At 38.2% G+C, this 24400-nt stretch overlaps 1 protein-coding gene across 12 annotated transcripts in view; it reads right to left on the bottom strand.

Moving 5' to 3' along the window:
- Nucleotides 1-24400, bottom strand: part of NRCAM (neuronal cell adhesion molecule) — a 159229-nt gene that overhangs the window by 90617 nt on the left and 44212 nt on the right. For all 12 annotated transcript variants that reach the window (XM_065658482.1, XM_065658466.1, XM_065658470.1 and 9 more), the window contains exon 2: nt 16603-16697. The gene's annotated coding sequence lies outside the window, so the exon portion shown is untranslated. The remainder of the gene's footprint in view (nt 1-16602; nt 16698-24400) is intronic.

Here is a 24400-nt window from a genome sequence, read left to right as displayed (position 1 = left end):
GCTCCCAGAGAGTCTGTCCATCCATTTTGCAGGCTGTCATGACTTGCTTTAAATGAATTACAAAACAATACAGGGATAAAAGCATTTTGTGAATAAGCAACAGATTCAATTTCTGTTGTATTTAGCCACGTAAAATTTAATTTCTTCTGACATTTTGCCACTAGATAAGGTCAGTAATTTACTTACAAAACTCTAGTACGAATTCTAACATGAGAAGGATATATCCGGTTTCAAAACAACTTTTTCCTTTTTAATTCGTGGCTGCTTTGGTGGCATTTCAAAAACTAATGAATATACTCACAGATGACTGGATGACAGGTTTCAAAGAAATGCTTTTGCTTTCTGTGGCTAAACATTTGACAGTTTTCTTGCAGAAATGTGTTTCCTGAATAACACTTCATAGAAATTCAACAAAAAGGATTTATACACCAAAGTTGTAAAAGCCAAAACCGCATGAACTGTAATTATTTTAGAAACTAAGAGGTCGTCAACATTCGTATATTCAGCCTTTGTTTGTCTTGTTCTAGCACTGTACACTGTCATTATCTGTTCTTTCAGCAGTATTAAAAGGCTTTACAAACTGCTGATACTCAGTCATTTTCTCTTCAGAGAAGCCAGAGAGGTTTACAACATTACCGGACCACATCACGTATCAAAAGACACTTAGCTACTGCAAAAGCGGACTCCTGATGCCAGACAGATGACATTATTGAGCTATTACAGTGGTCACATCTGCTAATTTTTAGAAGACCCAGGAGAGTTCATGAATCGCAAAACAAAACTGAAAGCCTCTGTGGAATAAATCTGAGATTACATATTCTTCAGCATGCATTATTTAACAATGCTTCTGCCTTGCGTTCCACAAATCCTATATAGATCAATCATTTAATAAGAGCTTGAAAATGTTGATGCTGCATAGATGCTTTTCCAAATGTAATAGTTTTTCTGTTTCACAAGGGACTTACCAGGGTTGCACAAAAGGCATAAATGGAGAATTTTCATATTACAAATTTTAGATTTTAGCTTTTGCAACAGAGGGAATGCAATCTTTGGTGTTTAATTAGAAGTCTGAAATCACCAGCTACATTTTACTGTTCTATTACTGATCCCAACTGAATGCAAAGTGATACTGTAAGCATTTTTTTTGCCTCGGATGGTGGTGCCCACACAGCCTAATCTAGTACTTCACTGCTCACATTACAAGGCCAGTGATATTTTAGCTCAGCTCTGTTCAAAACTGAGGTTATTCTTCCTGCCTTTGCCCAACATCAAAACTTATAGTTCTCTGTCCTCAGGCTTATACATGCTAGACTAGGTTCCACAAATCCACCTGACAAAACCAGAGCCACTATCCCTAACTGTTCAACAAGTTATTCTGGATTCTGGTCCACTACTATACATCTGTGCCCAATTTAATTTAATCACTGGCATACTACGTGTTCTGTAAGGTTAAAGACAAATGTCCTCTTCCAGCTGGCTCAATTAATAAAGGAATTAACAAGATTTAAACAGGTAAAATATCACATTAATGATTTAGCTGGCTCTCACAGGAAGACAATACCCATTCAGCAGGGAGAAAGGCAGGCAGACTGACAGGCTGTGAGATCTTTTGCTGGCCCAGCTGTTTGAAGAACACCCATCCGACTACATGCTGTCTTGAGAAGTCACCATGTTAGAAAGCAAACTACATCAGCACAGGATGTTTTGCTCCTTCAGCCATTCCCTACTGCGGATGAATGGTGAAGAATTATGGTATCACAACAAGCGCTGGCTTCATAACTGCTGTTTAGTGATAATGTCCAAATAAGGGCCAGGTGTATTTGCTGTATGGAATGTCACATACTGTGTCACAGAAAGCTTTTAATATCTTGTCATGGCGACTTTCAAATTTTTAAGTTGAAAAAAAGCACAGACATCTTTGGATGGATCTTCCTACCTGTCTAGGCTAGTACAGATGAAAGGAGCTTGACAAAAAACAACTAGAAAGGTAAATTAAATAATCTGAGCCTAGTTTCATCAGTTTTCATTCACCACTACAAACACAATCCCATAGCAGACACCGAATGATAATGAATGATATCGTAACTTAGTAATGACAATAGGAATTCTGCCGTTAAATTCAACACGATTGCATCCAAACATGTTCCTCAAATCAAATAAGGTTATTATCTGGTCGAGCACAAGTACCAAAGGAGCTACACACCCTGGTAGAAAGTGGGTGCCTCCTGGGAACAATATGGAGGTTACGCTGAAGTAATGTGCCTTAAATTCAGGAGAGGAGTACAGGTGAAGTAATCTGCTTTCCCGAGGCCTGTGAGAAGACAGCAGGGTGTAACGGAGGGCCTGAGAGCAAAGGTGCTGTGCAAACCACATCTCACAGGCCCCACAGAGAAGCTCCTGTCAGACACAACATGTCACAGGCAGCTATAGTACTAAACAGACAAGGAAGGTAACTGCGTGCCTTACAGAGGTAAGTGCTGACATCTGTCAAGGTACAAACGCACATACTGCATATTGCCCTTACAGTCTGTTTGTGTCCTAAGCCTGTGTTCTCCGTAACCTTTTTCTCATACGCTCACTTCTCTGTGCAACATTTCTTCTTCTTGAAGGCTCCCTGCAGCCCTGAAGGCAAGATCTGTGGCCTACAGCTGAGACCTCCACTGAACAACAGGTGCAGGAGAGGAGCTGAAGCTTTGTAAGAAGAAATGTGCTGCAGCTGCAAGAAGAATCCTGGGTGAAGGAATATGTGTTGTTATTATCTGCAACTCAGTGTTTGTAGTATTTTTTTGTTTGTATTTTTCCAGGGAAGAAAACCTTGTTCTTGACTGGCTAGGTCATTCCTCACTGGATGCCATGCAACTAAGTGATATTCAATAGCTTGATGGTGAAGAACCTGCGAGTATCAAATATTGTCCGCGCAAGCCACAAGGTCCTACACGAACACCTTGGACCAAAACCAGAAACAACAGAAACAGGCTTCCCAGCACAGAACACTGTAAGGACATAAGCACCTAGCTCCAGAGAAGAAGTCACATTGTTGGTTTGGTCATCTACATTCCCTATTACACTGCTATATCAGCATGAAACCAGAAATCAGAGCTGAGAACTTGTTGTGCAGTCTTGAGACCATTCCATGACTTTGAGTATGGCAGAAGGGTGCAGCAATGCTTTGCACAGTACTGTGGTAATGCGACTAAGGAGCAGAAGGAAAGCTGTAGGCTGGGCTTTCCCAGTTCAGGTCTAAGCTAGCAAAAGGCCATAATCACGAGACCCTTGGGAGGTATATTTCTCCTGAAGCTGGGCCATTGTGCAGTCGAGAAGACATAAGTAACTGCTTCTACAGAGTATATACAGCAAAGAAGTAATAGTAGTACGCTATCTTCTGAAATCTAGGTATCTCCTTGTGTAGGGCTGCCCCCTAACAGGAACCCAGTATTCTGATACACTAATTGCTCTTTCGTGGAAGCTATTTCTGATCCTCAGAGAGTGCTCAGTCCCACTTGATAAAGACTAGACCCTGCTACAGCATGTTTGTGAGAAGAATAAAACTAAGCATACTCCTTGGATCTTTAGGTAAAACAGTTACATCCATAAAAATATCTTTATTCAGTTCGATATGGCACAACAAACATTCAGAGGTTTAAGGAAGCTTTCTTGTGGCTCTTCCCTTTCTAAGTACTAAAGTAATCTTCATATCTTCATAACAAAATGCAGTTCCTTAAATCCTCTCCAACTTCACCATTCCTCCCAGGTCCTCCAAAGATATGGCTTTAAATTAATACATGGATCTCATTTCAGTTTTAAAGCACATTATCTAAATGTTGCAGTAATGTTGGGAAAACACAAGGATGGTCATGACTCTGTCAGTCAGTATAATACACTTATTTGTGGTAAGCCTTTAACATCATTGTTTTAATAGAATTTACGGGCCATACACCCTGCCCAATTTTCCTTCCTACTTCTCCTGCAACTTCTTCCTACTCCTGCAACTTCATACAGGTTACCTGCATGATTTTTGTGACAGCAGTATGAAGAATCAAGCTCTGAAAGTCTTTTTCATAACTTACTTTTGGGATACCAGTGAACAAGCATCAAACACCTCAAAAAGACGACTTTGGTGTTAAAAGAACAGGTGTGGATCCAGTTTCCCTATAGTTTAGGCATGAGTTACTAAACACTTTTCTGCATCAGTGCCAAAAAATGAGTAAAACAAAATGCCCCATCAGCTTTTCTAAACTTGTGTTAATTTTCAACTGACTGAACAAAGCATAGTTCTGTAGTGAGCAAACTGACTTTACAAAAGCTTCAGCTTAAAAAGCTTACTTATAAAGTAAGTTAAAAACTGATGATAGCAGCATACACGTGAAAACATTGAAAATCACAATTGTATTTCATACTAGATACTGTTTGGGGGGAACTGTGTAACGAAAGAAACCAAGACTCAGTTGTTAACACAGAAAAATAACTTTTTATTTTTCCCATTAAATCCAACTTTTAACATCTGCAGGCTGCAGGAGTATTTTGTGTCTTCCCAGAATTTTCTATCAACTAATTGAATTCATCAACATTTCACTAACAAAAGACCCAAGTGCTGCATCTAAAACACATACACTTTTCCACATTCCTCAACCATCTCATTATTCTGGTCCCCAAAACAACAAAACACTGTCTTTACTCTTTCAACAGCAAACAGTGTGCTAGCTGAATCGATGAGACATGGAGAAGAAAAGTGGAAAAAATACTAAAATATACTGTAAGAAACTTAATCCATTTACTTCACAAGAACTGAAGCTGTCTGATTCTCCAGGGCTCTGCAAACAGTCCAAGGCAACTCATACTGTCCATCAAGCATGCAACTAATTTGGAAGGATGGTTGCTGTATGTTATTGCATATCACCATTCAAGACACAGCTCTACCTCATGAGTGTTACAACTGCTTGAAAGACATTAAGGGGTGGACTCACGCTGTCCTTCTGCAGTCTGCTGTTCTAGATCTGAAGCAGGTTCGATACCTTTGAAGCTGCACGGCCTGAGAGCTACGGTTTCACCTAGAGGCCTGGAGAAACTTGTCTGAACAAACTAGTAGGAAGATATGACAGTCAGTGGTAGGTTATTTTAAAAATACCTACAGGGTTTAAATCTTCACCGCAACATTCTTGTCTTTCCTCTGGCTGGAAAACACCCATTCCTGCCAGCCAACCACCCATTTTCCTTTGAAGTACTTCCTGAGAATTTAATTGCCCAGTGAATTGCCAACAAAACTTTCATATTGTAAACCAGTCTGGAGAAGCTCCAGAGGGAACAGCCTGAAATACTTAATTCATCTGTCACAGTCAGTGCAGAGGGCAGAGGTACTGTACAGACCTCCAGCCATAAGAATCAATTTTTGACTGGACCACGTTCATTGAGCTAAATACAGCCATACACTCAAAATTCTTGCAAGACAGGAAATACTAAGATTAAAACAGAGTAATTTCTTTTTAAAGAAAATGCCAAATAGCTGCAATAAAAATCCTAGAAGTGCTGACATCATTTCACAGTACTGTAAACTATGTACCTCATGCAGTTCTGGAAAATCTGTTATCTGTCAGAAAGATGGAAATTGAGGTAACACTGAATTGCCGTAATGCCTATGAATAATCTATTTATTTTTTGTTGTTTGGAAGCAACTGTTTTACAAAAAAAAAAAAAGGCGCTAGAATACAGGCTGTTAATCACTCATGACACATTTTATTATGAATATTTTGGTGAATAAGTTTTAAATTGTCAATTCAGAAAAATCAAGATTTGTAAACAATACTCAAGCATGTTAAGGGTATTGGAATACATTATCACGAAGGGCTGGCATTAACAGTGTTATTTCATTTTTAATTTAAGATAAGCTTTTTGCCTGCAAGTTCATACTAGATATTAATTCAATAGCTCAACAATTATTTTTTATGTTTTATCTCAGGATTTTCATACAATTTCTTTTTACTGCTTTTCCCACTTCGCTGAGAAGCTTCTCCCATTCAGTGCTTTGTAAACTTTCCATCTACTTGAGCATGTCCTAGCAATAGAAAAAACAGAGCAGCAGACATTAGAAGATTTGTAAAGAGAGTAAATTATTTAGGAGAAACAATGGAAACAAAAATATTTTGCAAGAAATGTTAATTTAAACAATTGGTTTTCTTATATGGTTTCTACATTTTAACCTCAGTTAACATCTCTGGAAAAAAAAAAAAAAAAGAAAAGCATTCTTCATGCAGAAAAATATAGCCCTTTCCTTCATTATCATCTTTGGCCTTTCTTGTCTTTAAATTTATCTCTGTACCTCTATCACAATAATATCCTTACAGAGCATGTACTTTTTTTTTTTTAAGGCGTGACCTGGATATTACGTGGTCACCATGAATGCTCCAATGCCAGAGTCACAGTATTGCTTACAAAGTTGGGTGAGGTCTCTTTTGTCCTGTTGAACCAGACTGAAAGAATCTCTTGATTAAAACAGATACAGAAGATGAGAGGTGAGAGGGTGGAAGCTTTGGTAAGCTTTTGATCATGTCTGATGATGTGAAATCAACGAGATTTGGAAGTATATATCCAAGGTCAAACAAAGTTTAAAAATGGCTCAGAAATGGTCTCATCTCAGCAACAGGACAGGTTGACATCTGCTGAGAGTTATCAAACATGTACAGCATCCGTTGATGCAAAGGATGCTTTGTAGGCTTACGAAAGCAAGAAGCACCTCTTATGTCTGGTAAACACGGCCAGGAAGGAAAGGGAGACAGGAAGAGAGACACAGAAAGAACATGAAAGTCAGGGAGGTCCTCTGATCCATTACTGATTGGGTTTTCAATCTTCCCTTGGTACCCAGAAGGGAGAAACTATCTTATATTCACAGAAACCTTGTGGTTTCAAGATTACATATCTCTTTCACACACAGTGAAATGTGTGCTGTTCATAGCAAAGAGTTTTAATAAGCTGCAAAGTTCTGGCAGGAAAAACATTTGGCGTCGATCCCTCCCTTGCAGGTATAAAGTTCATTAAGAAGGATCTCTGTGTTAGGCTTGTCTTGAATGGAGAGCAGAACCATTCCCACTGAACACATCACCACTTCTTGTTTTATCTGAAATTTACAGGTCTACATACTATACCAGAACTCATACATAATATAGCATGGGTCAGAAATGAAAGACATTGCATTTCTTGAGATACAAAATGAGATTCCTAAAATACACTTTTTAAACATTCAAAAAACCTAAGAATTAGTATTTCATTTAAAAAAACCCAGAACATTGGTACCCATATATTAGAAAAAATTCTGTGACCTGCTGCTAGACTTATTTATAACCTTAATCTTCAACTGATGAGCACCTCTGACTATTTTCCTTTCCTACATATCCTCAGTCAGATTCTTGCACTATCATCTGAAGCACCATGGGGTAGCAAGAAATAAAAAAGCACAAGAATGTCTTGGGCCAGGCTTCAAATGAGTGGAAGAAAACTACCTACTGCAAATAAACCAGACATTTGGAAGACTGTACAAGGAAAGACAGAAAGGAACCTTTGCTCGAAAAATATGAAATTAAAACCTGGAAATAGAAAAATCAGCTTTCTACCAGAAGATGCAATAAAAGAAAGAGTTGAGATTACTGGCCACAGGACACAAATACAAAACAATGTCTAAACAACTCATGTACATGCCCACAGCAAAAAGCTGAACACTAGTTATCTGTCCAACCTTCCAACCACAGAAAACACCTGTGTTGCTGGGACCAAATTTCTCATTTTGTTTTGCCAATCATATTTTAGAAATTAGACTAAGTTATGAGAACCCTAGTAAAGCTAAATTATTACGTTAAAGTTTGATCTGACCTGCTTGTAGAGGCACACATGACACAGGCAGCAGAGAGGGTGTTACATGTACACCAATAGTGTGATCACAAATAGTGATCGCAAAAAGGAGCAAGAGATATTAACATACCATACATACAGCATCGTGTTGGGAGCCATGCAAAGGACGAGGAATAAATACAGCTTCCTCCTTGTTACTCTTAACATTTCCGTAAGTTTCAGAAGATTATCTTGAATTTACTCAGGAGCAACTGAGGCTCAGAAAACATAAGCGATTCAGACCCTAGTGAATGGACTGATATTTTTTCCTAGGGATAGCACAACAAAATACTGTTCAGGATTTGAAGACTGTTGCAAAGTAATGATTAAAGTCCATTTAATGGAGCAATTACTATTATTTTCAGTAGTAAATGACCTTCTATCCATACCGTGCCTTCCCCTGGTGTTACTATATGCTTCTGATATAGGGGAACTATTGACAGAATGATTTTTGGGGAGCAAAGGCAAAGGGGGAATTCAGTTACAACCCACTACTTGCCTTTATTCTTTCTATCTTAAGCACAGATCTAGATTTGTTTGGCTATTACATTCCAAGGTTCTCAGAAAAAAAATCCATACATTCCAGATACATCTTCGCATACTACCAATTCGTAACACCAATAACATGAACATCTTGTTTCACTGCTGTCTTAAAGCTTTTAGAACATTATTTCCTTGAAACAAACAGGATACTATTAAAATGAAGTGTTACACTGTATCAGTCGCTTAAATATTCATATGCCTTTAGACATAATACACTCCTGTTCCAAAACACTAGAAAAACATTCAGATAATTATGGGTTATCTATACTTGTCTGCAAAAGGACATCAGCCTCCAAAAAAGGCTAAAGCCCTCCAGATATTAAAATGCACTGCATTTGCTGCCTTTATTACATCCATTACATTTTATTGATGCATAATTCTGTCCAGTAATATTATGTCTATTCATTTACTAACTTTTCTATAAATTTATAATAAAAGCAAGAAACTACATATTTTCTTCTTTTATTATATGGAGTAATAAAAAACAGTGACTTAAAAAAGTTTACCCCTCTCCATGTTGAACTATTATCCTTTGTCATTTATATCCTGCTGTAACCCATTCCAGTGGTCTTTTCCTAACTGATTTTGTAAGCTCATCTTCTGTGTCATACAGTATCACAAGTTTTTCTGAAATCTTGATTACGTCCTTTGTTTCAGCTTCTTTGTTTATTACTACATACTCCTGAAAATGTGAGCATGAGCTTACGTGCTGGCAAACCATTCTACAAAAAAATAAGCATTTACAAGCCTTCTACATGACAGACTCAGGGAAAAATGATGTATTCTGGGATTTCGTTACAAAAGGTCTTGGTATAATACAATGCTGCAGTCTTTCTCAGTACTGTGTTTCTTGGCCTATTCCTCATGTTAACACGCTCTATAAAACACTTGGTAAAATTAGACTCGAAACATGCAAATTTAATGCTTCCCAACAGTATCTTAGTATTTTATGAAGTATTGAGTCAGGGTGGTGCAAAGGCTTTTGTGCATTCCCAGTACCAATTTCTAATGTCACAGGGGAAGGGGAATTGCAGAAAACACCCAGCCAGACTTCCACAAGTTACAGCAAGGAAAGTTTCCATCAGACTTAAATAAAAAATTCTCCAAGGAGAGCAGTTAAGGACATACTAAGTTGCCCAAGGATGCTGTAGAATCTCTACCCTTGGAGATTTTTAAATCTGAATGGGGAAAAGCCCTAAACAATCTGCTCTGACTCTAAAGTTTGGCTTGCTTTGAACAGGACATTAGACTGGATGATTGCCCAGCCTACCAGAAGACATCAAAATTATTTGTTATTCTACTAACACCAAAGATTGAAGAGTCTTTAAAGATCAAATGATGTACATATGCCATACAGAGTAGCTGCAATAAGTAAAAGCATGTGCATAAGTTTCACCTAAGCTTCCACTGAGGCATCGTTATTTTATGGGGGGAAGGTTATTAATAAAACTATATAAATCTCCCTGTCTTCCAAACTTCAGGAGAACTTAAGTCATAACTTATATGCACTCACATAAAAAATTCTTCACTTGGAGCTTAAAAATTTTGTTTAATGTTGGTCAGCTTAAGCATTTGCTTTACTCTGTCAGATTTGTAAAAACAGTTTATGGTAACCTTTATTGTTTCATTACCTCTCCTCTATCCCCCCTCCATGTGTCTTTATAAAATAAAGATGTGCACAAACTGGTGTTAATGTATTAACCAGGAGAAAACCAAATAGAATCTAGTAGTTGTTCTGTAATTAAAGCAGGATCAGATAGAGGGAGTACTGTCAACCATTGAGAAACTTTCAACTAAAAAAAGAAAATAGTATCTGTGTTAAAGAGAGTGCCTTATCTTGGTTTTTGATCCTATTTCTATCTAGTGACATAGTCTTAACAAAACATGTTTGATTGTACTGATTTAAAAGTATGTAATTGACTTCACCAATGTTTGAGATGGTTTAAATCACTTGTCTTACTGATCCAGAAAAACAGTACTTCCCAAGATTCCACTGAATAAATTTTGAGTGGTGAAGTGTTTTCCAGATCAGGAAAGCTTTCTTACTACTGGGCCTGGCCTGAGTATTCAAGAACACCTGGTATGTGGTTTGCTTTCCCAGTTTGTACACTCATCAGTATAATATTTTAAAATAAAACACTTTAACTACAAGCACTTTTATAAGCTAGCTTTGAAAGATAGAAAAGGTGCAGCTATGGATCTCTTGAAAGCAAAGCTTTCAAATCATTTGGGCATACTGAGACACTCAGGCACAAATCAACCAAAACCCAGGAGGTTCCGTCTGAATGTCAGGAAATACTTGTTCACTGTGAGGGTGACCAAGAACTGGCACAGGTTGCCCAGGGAGGTTGTGGAATCTCCATCCTTGGAGACAGTCAAAAGCCACCTGGACATGATCCTGGGCAACCAGCTCTAGGTAGCCCTGATTGAGCTGGGGACTGGAGCAGATGTTCTCTAGAGGTGCCTTCCAACCTCAACCAACCTGTGATCCCGTGACCATGCATTTTGTTACAGGAGTCAGAACATTTGGAAATAAATATAGCTAAATGAAAATCTATTTTAATGGTGCATATGAATACTTTATTCTGATAAAAGAATGCTGTATGGTAACAGCAAGGTACATTTACTTAATTTTCAAAGATCTTTACTGAGAATTTTAGCTTTTTTCAATAGTTTCAATATCAAGAAACAATACTAACAAAATATTTATCCTAAAGCTGCCCACTTTATAATAGCAACAGTATATTTAAAAATGCATGCAACAATTGTGAGAATGGGTGCAACGACATTTTCAAGGGAGGAATAATAATTCTAACTTGATTAAGAGAACTGGAAAAAAAAGAACAGCTGAAAGAAGCAGTGAAACTCACAAGCTGAAGTTTCTGCAGCAGCTCACTGACCTCCTAGTCCCCCTCATTTCTACATATTTCCCTGATCTTTTTTAGCACTTATGCACCAACTATTTTTTTTGTGCTTGCACATGTCTGAGTGGACATACAGGTAAGCAGATGAGGCAAATTAAAAAAGAATTAAAATTGCCTATCAATTTTTTTTTCCTCTTTAACTGGATCAATTCCTATTGATTAAACAACTATGCTGTTAATTTAACTGAGGTATCCAAGAACCTAAAATGACGTAGAATAAATCCATGTCTCAATATTTGTGGTTGCTGCCTTCTGTGTTTCACAGTCTTAGTGGGATATTAGTGAATGCATAAGCAGCAAGGAACAAAAATAGGGCACTCAAAAATATTCCCAAGATCTTTCTCAATTGATTCTCTTGCAGGAAGCTGCAAGCTCAGAAAGCTTTCAAACAGACAGAAAAAAAACCCCAAACAAACAAAAAGGAGAACAAAAACTGGTTTAATGTTTTTTTTCCTTTCTTTACCTCCCCTCCCCTTTTAACATTATGTTAAAAAAGAAGTTTATTTATGGTATCTGTGGTTGTACTCACAATTAGAGCTGGAACTGACTCAAATTCACAATAATGCATGTAGCAAAAAAGTGATACTACTAAGCCATCACCAAAAGTTCTTGTGAAAAGACTCTATGCATCAGTAACTGAGCATCTGAGGATTATATATTTTCCTTACATGCTGTCTTCTTTTAGCATACTGAAAAAAGCACATTACAAGAGAACTAAAAAAGGAACATCTGAAGAAAGAGGTACATTTAATTTAACCAGTTTACATATGATAAAATCAGAGATTGTAAAGTGAGAAAAAAAAAGATGGGAAAAACCTAACATTTTACATGAACACTACAATTACCCTAGAAACTATACACTTGGAACATTTGGGTGGGCTTTAGTAAAATTAGACTGGCTGTGATCCCTAAATAAGTTACGATGACTTCTGTTGAAAACTCGGTTTATCTGTAAATGAATTTATCAAAACCATCAGTATATTATCACTAAATAAAAGCTTTGGGAGGTATTTTTAACATAAATTAATTCATGCTTTTCCACAAAAGAAAGTAGCAGTGTTCCCTTTCTATGGTCTGCCATTTTCCAACCCATTAATAATGTTTCTGATTTCTAGAGGGAATTTCTGTCACTTAAAAATACTTACATTTACATTTTTGAATAAGAAACTATTTTCATTCTCTCTTTGCTGATGTTAAGAAACTGTATGTTACTGAAATATGTTCCTTTTTTCCAGATGATTTCTCCTGTCAAGTTTCCTAAATTAAGTAGATGATATGCCAGTCCTGTTAGAATGAGGACATTTTTCACAATCGAAGTTTTACAGGAATAACGTAAACTTGAAAAAATGTACTTCTGTTACTCGTTATTATAAATAATTCTTCTGATTCCTACCCATGAAAACTTCCCTTTCTTCAGTCCGTTCGTCTTATAGCAAACGGCTTCTTTTTGTCTTTATTTTTCGCCTCTGTCGGAAGGTCTTTTTATTAGTAAAGGCAGCAAGGTAGGAAAAGAAGCAGTTGCCATTAAACAGTGTTGACAATAGCTATGTTGCTGACTTCACACCACTTAGAATACTTTCAAACTTTACAATGTTTAAATGTTTACTCTTCACACTTTTAAATACATACCATTAGAAAAGCATTATTTTAGAAACACACACGCAAGTCAGTCAAAGCAAAACTGACAATATTGTTTTCAACAAACCTTGAACTGGGGAGACACTGATTTCACAGAGCAACCCTGGCAGCAGCACCTGCTGGGACTGAGACACTCTGAGCAGAACAGCCCAGCTAATGGCTGGCTCAGTGGATGACAGGAGAGCAGCAGATGTTGTTTATCTTGACTTTTGCAAGGCTTTTGACACTGTCTCCCATAAAATCCCCATATACAAACTGATGAAGTAGAGACTAGACAAATAGACAGTGAGATGGGCTGAAGCCTGGCTGAACTGCCAGGCTCAAAGAGTTGTGATCAGCATGAAGTCCAGCTGAAGGAAAGTCACTGCTGGTGTACCCCAGGGATCATCACTGGGGCCAGTACCATTTAACTACTCCATTAGTAACCTGGCTGATGGGACAGAGTGCACCCTCAGCAAGTTTGCTGATGACGCAAACTGGGAGGAGTGGCTGACATGCCAGCCAGTTACAATGGCAGTCAGATGGACCTTAAAAAGCTGAGTAAGAAGCCAACAGGAATCTCATGAAGTTCAATAAAAGGAAATACAAAGTCCTGCATCCAGGGAGGAATAATCCCAGGCACCAGTACAGTATAGGGGATGACCAGTTGAAAAGCAGATCTCCAGAAAAGCACCCGGGGGCCCTGGTGGACTCCAAGTAGACTGTTAGTGAGCAGCATACCCTTGCAGCAAGGAAGGCCAATAGCATCTTGGGCTGCATTAACAAAAATGTTACCAGCACATCAAGGGAGATGATCCTTCCCCTCTACTCAGCCTTGATGAGACACGTCTGGAATGCTGTGTCAACTCATGGGCTCCCCAGTACAAGCAAAACATAAACATCCCAGAGTGAGTCTAGTGAAGGACTGTAAAGAGGATTATGGGATTGGAGCATCTGACATATGTGGTGAGACTGAAAGAGCTGGGACTGTAGCCTGGAGAAGGGTCAGGGAGGTCTTATCAATGTGTAAATACCTGATGGGGGCAGAGGTAAACAACACTTCTCGGTGGTGCCCCATGACAAAGAAAGAGGCAATGGGGACAAACCAGAACAGATGAAATTCCATCTGAATAAAAGAATGCACTTTTCTACTGTAAGAGTAGTCAAGCACTTGAATCAGTTGTCCAAACAGCAAGCTGCTCTAGCTGACCCTGCTTTTTGCAGAGGGAGTGTTGGACTAGAAGATCTCCAGACACTCTTTCCAACCCAATACCAACAGGTATCACAGAATCACAGAACTACAGCATGGTTGGGGTTGGAAGGGACCTCTGGACATCATCTAGTTCAACCCACCTGCTAAAGCAGGTTCACCTAGAGCAGATCACACAGGAATGTGTCCGGGGGGGTTTGAATGTCTCCAGAGCAGGAGACTCCACAACCTCTCTGGGCAGCCTGTTCCAGGGCTCTGGCACCCTCAAAGTAAAGAAGTTTCTCCTCATATTCAGATGGAACCTCCTGTGCTCCAGTCTGTGCCTGCTGCCCCTCATCCTGTCATTGGGCACCACTGAAAGGAGTCTGGTCCCATCCTCTTGACATCCACCCTTGAGATATTTGTAAATACTGATAAGATCCCCTCTCAGCCTTCTCCAGGCTGAACAGACCCAGCTCTCTCAGTCGCTCCTCATAAGAAAGAAGCTCCGGACCTCTGATCATCTTAGTATTCTATTGTTCTTTGAGGAAGAGACAAAAGGAGAGCAACCACATCTGAGTAATATGGACTACAGACTTAATATCAGTTGTTTTCTCTGCACAGACCAAGCCTTCAATAAGATAAAACAGTTCCTTTGCACATCAGTCGCCTATATCTGACTGCATTCTATGAAGGCAAGTTGTTTATTAGACTTAGGAAAAGCCCCATTGTGCGGATTCAACAAAACATGTTCTTTTTCTCTCCCATACATTTCCTGATGCCCAAGCCTCTAGGTCTAACCAGTATGAGAACTACCTAACATAGAGATTAAGACAATGTATTTGTTTTCACCAGTCAAATAAATCACTTTATTGTCTGTTTCAATGACCATCTGCATCACCGAACATCCATCACTTTAATGGATTTCTTTGCCTCCCCTCCAGTCAGTACTCAAGAGGTAAAGCTAGTTTAACCAAAACAAGCTAATAGGAAATGACCCTTCTCCTTTCATAACGCCTGTTCTCTTGCATCAATGTATTGACACTTTTGTTCTACAACTGTAGGAAAAATGAGAGGAACCAAGAGAACGTCACATAGAAAAGCTAGAACATCTCACTCATGAGGAGCAGGTACCTGTGCACTGACCCAATTAGACATTTAAACACTTGTCACTTTGGAGCTGGCTGGTTGTCACTCATCCAAGCAGCCCCAGGGGACTTATTGTATGGTGGCATTCCCTGACAGGAGAGCTGGAGCTATGGAGGCAATGAGGGCACAGTGACAGGGTGCCAGGATCCCGGAGAGCAAGAGCAGCCAGCAGCAAAGCCAAAGAACCTCAGAGCTTCCTTAACTTGGTTACCATCCAAAAACCCTTTCAGAGTCTTCAATGGTTTATCTTTTTTTCAGAGCAGTCTAGTTTAAAAACCTTACAGTAACAGTTCTCTTTGGGCAAAGCTATATTTAACTCTTAAGTGACTAACACAAGAACCATTTCAGAAGAGACCTCCGAAAGATTAAAAAAATCTTCACTGCAGGGACAGGATGCACTAAATGTTACTTTTAGTAGCACTGCCGGCATATAATTCAGAAGTCAAAACGTTTCAGTGCCTATCTCCTCCTTTCTCTGTTTTAAAGACATTATTGATGTTTTCAGATGCTCTGTCCACTTGAACACAGAAATGAGGGATAAAACACTGTGCAACTACCCACGCCTGTGCACTATAAAAAATAGAAAAAGTCTAGTAGACTGTATACAATACTGTATTCAAGACCTTCAAATCAGACTTTTCATTCAAAATAATCAGATATTAAAACACAGATGACTATTCAGCAGCTACTACTGACTTCAAGTAAGACTATCTCTGTTCTCATGCTGAAGGTTTACGCAATTCAAATACAAGAGCAGGGAGAGGTTGGGAGAGGATTGAAAAAAAAAAAGAATCAAAGCTTCAAAACTTCTAAAACAGGCATTTTAACCTCGGGACCTAAACCAAGAGAGTAAAGAATTCAGAATGTCCCCATTGCCAAATCTGTGCTAGAAGAAAAAGCTTCTGGTTTTTTTGTACAAAAATGTCTCAAGTTCCTTCTAAGTCCACTTTTTCCAGACTCACTTGTTACTAGTTGGCCTGTCCCAGCACCTGTTCTCTCCAGCAAGGAACATCAGAGACGATTACGCCTACCTTCAACTACGTGAAGCTATGACACACTTTGAGCTGCTGTTCTAGTTAACATATTTGATCTGAGCCCTTCAGCTAAAAGTTGAGCTGACATTTTAAAAATTATATTATCATAAAGTGTTAAACAAACATGGAAATGCAGGTAAACACAAAACACATTCTATGACTACTCTGATAGTACTTAACAGAAATGGAATAGAACGATAGGAAATTGATAGCTTTTTTCCCCCCACTTAGCACGGGAAATTAAAATCTAGAGAGAAAAAAATTATCTTACCTTTGTACAAATACCTTCAGAGCAAGATGGTCTATGTCCTTACTTTTCCTTCTTTCTTATCCTCTGTATGACAGGTCTTTCTGTTACTGCCTTGCCTGAAAAAAATAATATACAACCTGAAATATTTATAGAGGTCAATAATAATGTTCACTGTTAAAGTACAACAAATACATTAGATATGTCTTGATATAGCTGCAATGCTAAATCCAGTTAAGTCAAACAGAATGGTATTTTAATAAGAACTAATTTATATATGTTGAGCTGAGGAAAAAATAAGAAGCATTAAGAACAAAAGAAGGTCCCTAGTTTTCAAAATCATGTTTTGCAGTTAGGTCTCCAAAATAACACAGCCAATCACATCAGATCAGACCAGACCACTCATGTAGTTATCCAGGTTTGCTGTGTCATCAGTGAAAAGCAGAGCTTCGCAAAGCTTGAATAAGCCAAAAGAGAAGCCTAATCACATCTTCCTAATGTTCAGTAACTTAACTTCAGGCCCACCAGGTACCTCTGCTTCCTCAGGACCAAATGCTTTGGTGCTCTTTGGAATAGATGGCCAAACTTCTAAAAAGACATCTGCTGGAAGAGGTCACAGTAGCTGACAGCAAGCCTCTAAGATCCACGCATATAGCCATTTTATAAACTGTCTGATCTCCCACTTTCTAGGAGAATATCCTAAATTCTAGTTGAGAGATAGGACAGACAACTTGCCCCTCTACCCAACCCGCATCCCCCCATCCCAACTGAAAGCACAATAAAAAAAAGAGGAAACAGCAGGAAAGGTTTGGTTTTGAATTCAGCTGCTACCTTCTTCATTTATTCACAAGAATTATGCCCTCACTTCCTCTCTTCTTACTCTTTGTTACTTGAATACCCTGTTTTAAACAGATTTGAGATTTTATTGAGAAGGAGGTTGCTTATTTTTCCATGGTATTGCATGTGTGGAGTTAAACTTTCAAGTGAGCAAGGTTCAAGTAGAATTATAAATTTTGAAAGTGCGCTTCAAAAAAATCCTGAAGGTTTCCCTTACAGTCTTTTTATTTACAGTACATGTTGCTCATCTGCAAATTCAGCTATGCTTGCCACTATATGCAGTCCTTATTTCAGTGAACCAGTGATGAAGGGAAACTAACAGCAACAAATTGGCATCACTGCAGCACCTGTTATTTTATATACTGTACATGAAAGTACACATTTTATCTGTAGAACAGTAATTCAAGTTCATTGTTTACTTGTAACTGCAAATCAGCACTATTTTGTAAGGTAAACCAGGAGAGACTGCAAAATCTCTGCTTACAACAGTGATACTGTAGCACCAGTTTGATTTCCCATCAAATCGATAATGCAATTTTATTATTTCTTTCAGTATACTTTTAAAAGCTTTTTAATTGTTAAATTGGTCCGCCAACTGGCAAAACCCTAACTGTTGACCAGAACTCTTTTGTAGCTGTTTCTTCCAGTAACAGACAGCACTTCTCATAAATTGCTCTTTAACATGCTCTTTCAAGTCAACTTGTTGCTCTTGCATAATAAAGTACTGGAAAGAATACATTATCTTTGTAACTTTGGCAGTTTGGCATATATAATTTATTTCACTAGGGTGAAATTCACTTAAGTAATTCACTTCATTGCCTTCACCTCTATGCAGGCACTCAAATCCCTCCCTACTCCCCACCTTTATATTCAGCTGGAACAGCTGCCTACAAACCAACAGGACCTTGATGAGCCAAAGCCAACACAGAACCTGCATTCAGAACTGCGACATGCACGCAACTCCTGGCTGAGCAAACCACTCGCGTACGACCATCATCACACATATTCTATTATATAAAGGTAATGGCTACATCTGCGCTGCCATTCACGCGGCTTCCTGGCTGGGTCTGTCCACTAAGTCACAGATAAAACCAGCGCACGCTTTGGGGAATGCTCCAGCCCAAGGGACCCTTCCGAAGGGCAGTATGGGTGAGACTGAGTTTGGGTTCTCCACTCCGGGCAGTCCTGCAATGCTCCCACGCATCCTCGCCTGCGCTCTCCCCCGCAGCACACGCCACGGACTCACAGTGTTAGGCTGCAAAAATCATCACTTTGATGGGCTGCAATACAGCTCTCGTTATTTCAGATACTCTGAACTAAAAACACTAACTAGCAGTGTATTAGGCCTGCAGGAACATCATAGTACTCTGCTGAAGTACAGATTAAATTGGGGGAGTATGGTCAGTCTATTTTCTAAGACACTAATTTTCTAAAATGTTAAGATGTAGAGAGGGGCAGATCAGCCCTTGCCAATGGGCCTACCTTGATGACAGGAATTTGTCCCTATCTTGCTGTTATTACTGGTAAAGAACAGCTGTATCCTCAACGACTATGTCTAAAAGTAAGGCACGATCCTAAACCCAGAGATGGCTTGTGTAAGACCTCTCATATGGCAAAAAAAACCCATAGCACTGTTGACACTGCAGGGAACCTTTCCCGAATTTCTAACACTCATTAAAAGGAGGGAAAAAACCATCACCACTTAGATCCCCTTACTCTTTTGAAGTACACATGGTTATGCCATAATATAGATGGTTTAGGACACACTATAATGAATCCCAAGTTTCAGTGTTTTATTGCAAGAAAAAAAACCTGTGCTATCCAGGTAATAAACGGTCAGAATATCAGTCTCTTGGATGCCTGGACTATGCACATGCTGCTCCAAAAATAAATATTTGCTACAGTTCTTCTTGACATCTGCAGCTTTAACCTATTTACAGTCCATGATCAGATTCCTTTGCTGTGACGTTATTTATTTTCTCTCATAGTCTCTTAGGAGGGAACTTAAAAGTTCAAAACTCCAAGGACATCATACCCATGAGGAGTTCTGTAAACCATGTACAAAAATGCACCTGAACATCCAAAAATCAACTCAGAAGAAATGAAGAAATAAAGAAGTAATCTAAGGGGGGTTTTTTTAGTTTTCATTCTTATGCACAATGCACATGATGAAGATACTTTGAATGGCTTGGTGGCATGATCTTAAACAAGTCAACAGGTAAAGTCTTATATATGCCATTATAACCAGGAAACCCTTGTGTCCAAGAATGTAAATTAATAACCAGATGCCTGGGTTCCAAAGTGAGAGAAGTATTTCTATGCTTACATAAAAATAATGAGTGAAATAGCATAAATTAAAAAAAAAAAAAAAAAGAGGGAGGGCAAAAAAGATGTTTTTAAAAAAAGTCTACAGATTAGATGAAACATGGTTTAAAGTTTATTAGATGCATTTGGGGTCATGTAATGCCTGATTTTCTGTGTATTAATTTAGTCGCTAGCAAACTGTCAAAATGTAAAGCACACCTTATACTTTTCCACACCTGACATGCCTACTGTGTACTTAATAATTTAAAAATTTGTGAAAGAACTAAAATTTACATAATATTGTTGCTTTACACACTTTTCTAGTGTCAATAGGCTTCAGACAAGTAAAGTTTAGAATGAAAAATACATAGATTGTAATACATAACTATGCAAAAAGTTCAAATGTAAAAAATGCAAAATATCAAAATTCCCTTTTTATTTTATAATTTGATTGGCCAAATGTTTTTATACAAAATGTATTCAAAATATCCATTAAAAGGATAAGACACTTTAATGTTCTTAATGTAATCTTAAAAAGCAAGAGAATGAGAGAATATGCAGCTTTCTCCTAATATTTATCATATAACTATATACACACACATATGCAATTTAGTTTTTACTTTACAATACTGCAGAAAGTTATTTAATACAAAATATTTTCAGAGGACCCAGAAAAATATATGCTTTGTGACGTACAGAATTTATTTAGCGTATTTAAGCCCAGTTTTATGCAATCCAGGACTGCAGAGCTCCATTATTCACCCTCACATCATTTCTTCCTTCAGAACAAAGGAGTGAGGAGGAGCCCTCAGAAAAGGAGAAACTACCTTGTTGGTTGATGAGGGCAGTGATCCATCTTTCTGTCATATCTATGTTACTTCTGGTAGCGCTCAACCCCATCTGATTCTGACAAAGTAACAATGGAAAATAATATCCTGGAAATACAGCAAAAATAACTGTTCGGTTTTTTATTTCTTATACACACATTCGCATGAGGACATTTCCTAAGGCAAGTAGTCCAGACTAGGTTATATTAATGTCTGTAAGAACAATGTGTTAATTTTAGACATAACAGTCAAAACAGAATATAAGTGTCATCTGATATTTAACACATTGCAAAGTCATGCTCTGCCTCCATGGATACAAATCATAACTGCATTGATTTCAATTGCTAGACTGTTATCCAAAGTCAAACATTCTACTAAATTACATAGAAGAGATTTATTCTTCCAAGGTTTAAATTCAATTTTCTTGTGTTACTTCCTTCCAATAAATCAAATTAATACTAAGGCACACAAATATCAACTGTGTGATTGAGAAGAATCAGAATAGACAAAGGAAATCGGCCATTACCTTGGGCATATAGCTATATAGTCCTCTTAGTCCTCTTCCCGCCCCCCCCTTTTTTTTTTCTTTTTGTTAGTGAGAGGTAAGAATTTGTACCATGCTCCCCTTCATGTTGTAATCTTGACAAAACTCTGCTGCTAAGCCCTGCTGTTGCTGGACTGTGTGCAGAAGCACGGACAAGAGGAGCCGTTTCCAGCAGCCCCGTCGCTTTGTCCTCAGCCCTCCCAAGCTTCTGTGTGATCAGCACAGGCTTTGTAGCCATACAATAGGGGTTAAACATTTCCCTGTATTTATTTAAAAGCAGACCTAAATCTGCTTAGCTGCATGAACCTTTTAGTAAAATGATGTCCCATGTATTGAAGTATTTTTCCATTTGTTTGTGTTTAAGAGTAATTGACTTCTATCAACAACAACAAAGGTTCCTTTTCATTATATAGAGTGTATAAACAATGCAGCCAGTAAAATCAGTGAAGATTTTTATCTGGATCTTACCGTATCCACAATTTCCCCATAAGCAACTACCTGCAACTTGCCTCTCACCTTAGAGCTCTATTTTCACTTTTCTATTCATTCTACTTGATAACTTGCCAATGGGGCAACTCTCTGGTCTCCATCAACAGTGTTCAAGAGGCAGATCGTGGCAAAAGCTAATATTTGTGCTGAGTGGTGGAAATCCAGTACAAGAAAGAAAATTTCAACATACTGAAAAATCAATGAAAACATTTTAGAAGAGCTGACTGTGCTCACTCCCACTATTAAAGTCACCAGTTTCACAAAGCATGTGAAGCTCTGGACCACCTTTGCTGTCCAAGGAAATACCTTGAAGCAACACCGGTACAGAACAGTGGCTTTTCTCAACTCCTAAAGAAAGAAAACCTATTCAAAACTTTTTATTTCCATTCTGCCACAAATCCAGACTTTTTTTTTTGGTAACTACAGTTAAAATGTTTCTAACTTTAGGGGGCTTGCAGCTTTTTATAGGTAGCACTCTGAGAATTCTGTCAGTATTAGTTCAGAACAATAACTTCATCTGGTCCTTTTAAATCTATTCTCTTCTCAAGGCTTATTAGAACAATGGTTTTCTTCACAAAAGCACAATCTCTGCTTAAGAATCTGCTTCAAAGCAGATTGCCAGTGAGGTTCAGCAATGACTGCATCCACCTGACCTCTTAAACTTGCCGAAATAGAACCAGAGTATCTTAATTGAGCTCCCACTTCACATATGTACCACGCTTCTAGAGCTGCTGAAGGCTAAAAATCTTAGAAAAATAGAAGTTACAATTACAGGAGATTTATTGTTGATGTGAAGATTTATCATCAAATAATATAGTGTTGATTAGGCAAAACCTCTGCCATTCAAAGTTATTGCTCCTTAATTGCACATTTACAACTGTATATTCTAATGACAACACATGACACAACATTGTAAATAAGAAGCTATTTACCAAGCCACAAATGTGGCGCAATATTAATCTCTTATTTGGTTTTAGTAACATTTAATCTTGTAAAAGCTCAATTCTCAAAAATCACTATTTTCATGGCTTTGATCATTCCTTCCAAAATGAAGTCCCAGATGAAAAAGGTAATTTTGCCAATAGAGTAGCTTATCTAGTAGCTCCCCTCTGCCTTTGACAGCATACTATATCAAGAAATCAACCAAAATATAACCAATTGAACAGATTTTTTTTGTGTTTAACTGGGATTAAGCAGAAATTGTTCTTTGAATTTTAGAGTTGAATGACAGCAGGGCAGGGCTCATTTTGTCATCTGATTGACCAAGCCTAATCAGAATTATTTCTGCACACTGCTTCACTACAGCTGTAGACCCATTAAACACTAACTGCTCCGGAGGCCCGCTCCCCTTCAGCTTCCCACTGTGACTCCCACTTCTCAGTCTGTAGCTACTCAATGGGCTACTCAAAACATTCAAAAAATAGAGGTGCAATATTTAATGGACAGCTCAAAACCCATAGCAAAATCTGTCACTTGACTGTCAGGACAGCAGCTATCATAATAAATCATACTCTTTGTGACGGAGACTTAAAAAGAAGCCTTTGAACTTGTTCTCTTACCTCCCAATACATTTTTATTAGGAGGTTTTCAGTCATAGCGACTATTTTTTCTTCAACAGAAATAATCATGTCTGCCTCTGAAAATGTTCACTTAGATATGAACAATTTTTTGTAATCACAATATTACCCATGGCATCTTGGTTTACATCTTATTACCATTTTAGCCTCAGGAAGCCTTTAGACTAATATAACCATTAGGAATGTCTTACTGCACAATTTACATACTAATAAAACTACTTTTTAACCTATTGAACTGTTTAAGCTGAAAATAACTGTGATGTGCACATATAGTACACAATTCCTTACTTTGAGATCTGCTCATTAGAAAAGATGAAAAACAGGTTCTGAGAAATATCTAGCAATTGCCTGATGATACTGATTATTCATCCATCTCTTTTTTCATGCATTTTTGGCTTTCCTTTCCAGATGTCCTCAACTCTATCCAAACAGATGATAATACTCAGGAAAAACCACGAATCATTTATGCTTTCTAAGTATAAAGTTGTATTCCCATCAAAATTTAGCTAGTGTAATACTCAGCTGAGATCTTCAAGCAGCTCAACAGCGAACCTCATCATAGAGTTCAGCCCCAGGCGCTGGCCCCAGACTACGGTAGGTTGGACTGAGCAAAAATGATACAGGATCTGGGCAAACAGATACGGGATCTGTAATGCCAGAAAGACAGCATGGTTCACAGTTACCCAGGGACAGGGCACAGGAAGATCCAAGATAAGAGATGCTTGCGCAGGTAGGTCAGGACAGTGAAGAAGACAGAAGACTCACAATCATAGTTTCACCTGTTATTTTGGACACTAAATGTTTTAAAAGCTTCTGTATGCCTAAAAATTGCGACTGAAGTCACAGAAATATTATTCATCTCAGAGTAAAGACGTACCTATTGAAAGGTATGCTTAGGTATATCATTGCTTCTATCAAGTCTTCTGGCATGTCCATATGACTAGGGCAGTATTTCATTTTGATGATCACACAAGTAGACATGCTGGAGAGCTTTTTATTATTAGTACTGCCACTGTTTCTTTGTTTGAAAAATGAGAGGGAAAATACTTCCATCTACTACACAGGAATTTAGGGAATGCCTAGCCTTGATTTAGCTTTGTTCACTGAACATGTTTTGATGGAATCCTCTATCATTATTTTTCACATTTTTGCATAAGCAATCTGATTTTTTTCTTTTTCCAGATTCAATTTCCTTTACTTCACCAGTAAAGATTTCTGGGGTCATAGTTCTGTGTGCAAAAATA

The sequence above is a fragment of the Caloenas nicobarica genome, chromosome 1 (assembly GCF_036013445.1).
Source record: "Caloenas nicobarica isolate bCalNic1 chromosome 1, bCalNic1.hap1, whole genome shotgun sequence".
Lineage (NCBI taxonomy): Eukaryota > Metazoa > Chordata > Aves > Columbiformes > Columbidae > Caloenas > Caloenas nicobarica.
Note: the sequence above shows the minus strand (reverse complement) of the source record. Positions and strands in the feature narration are given on the sequence as shown.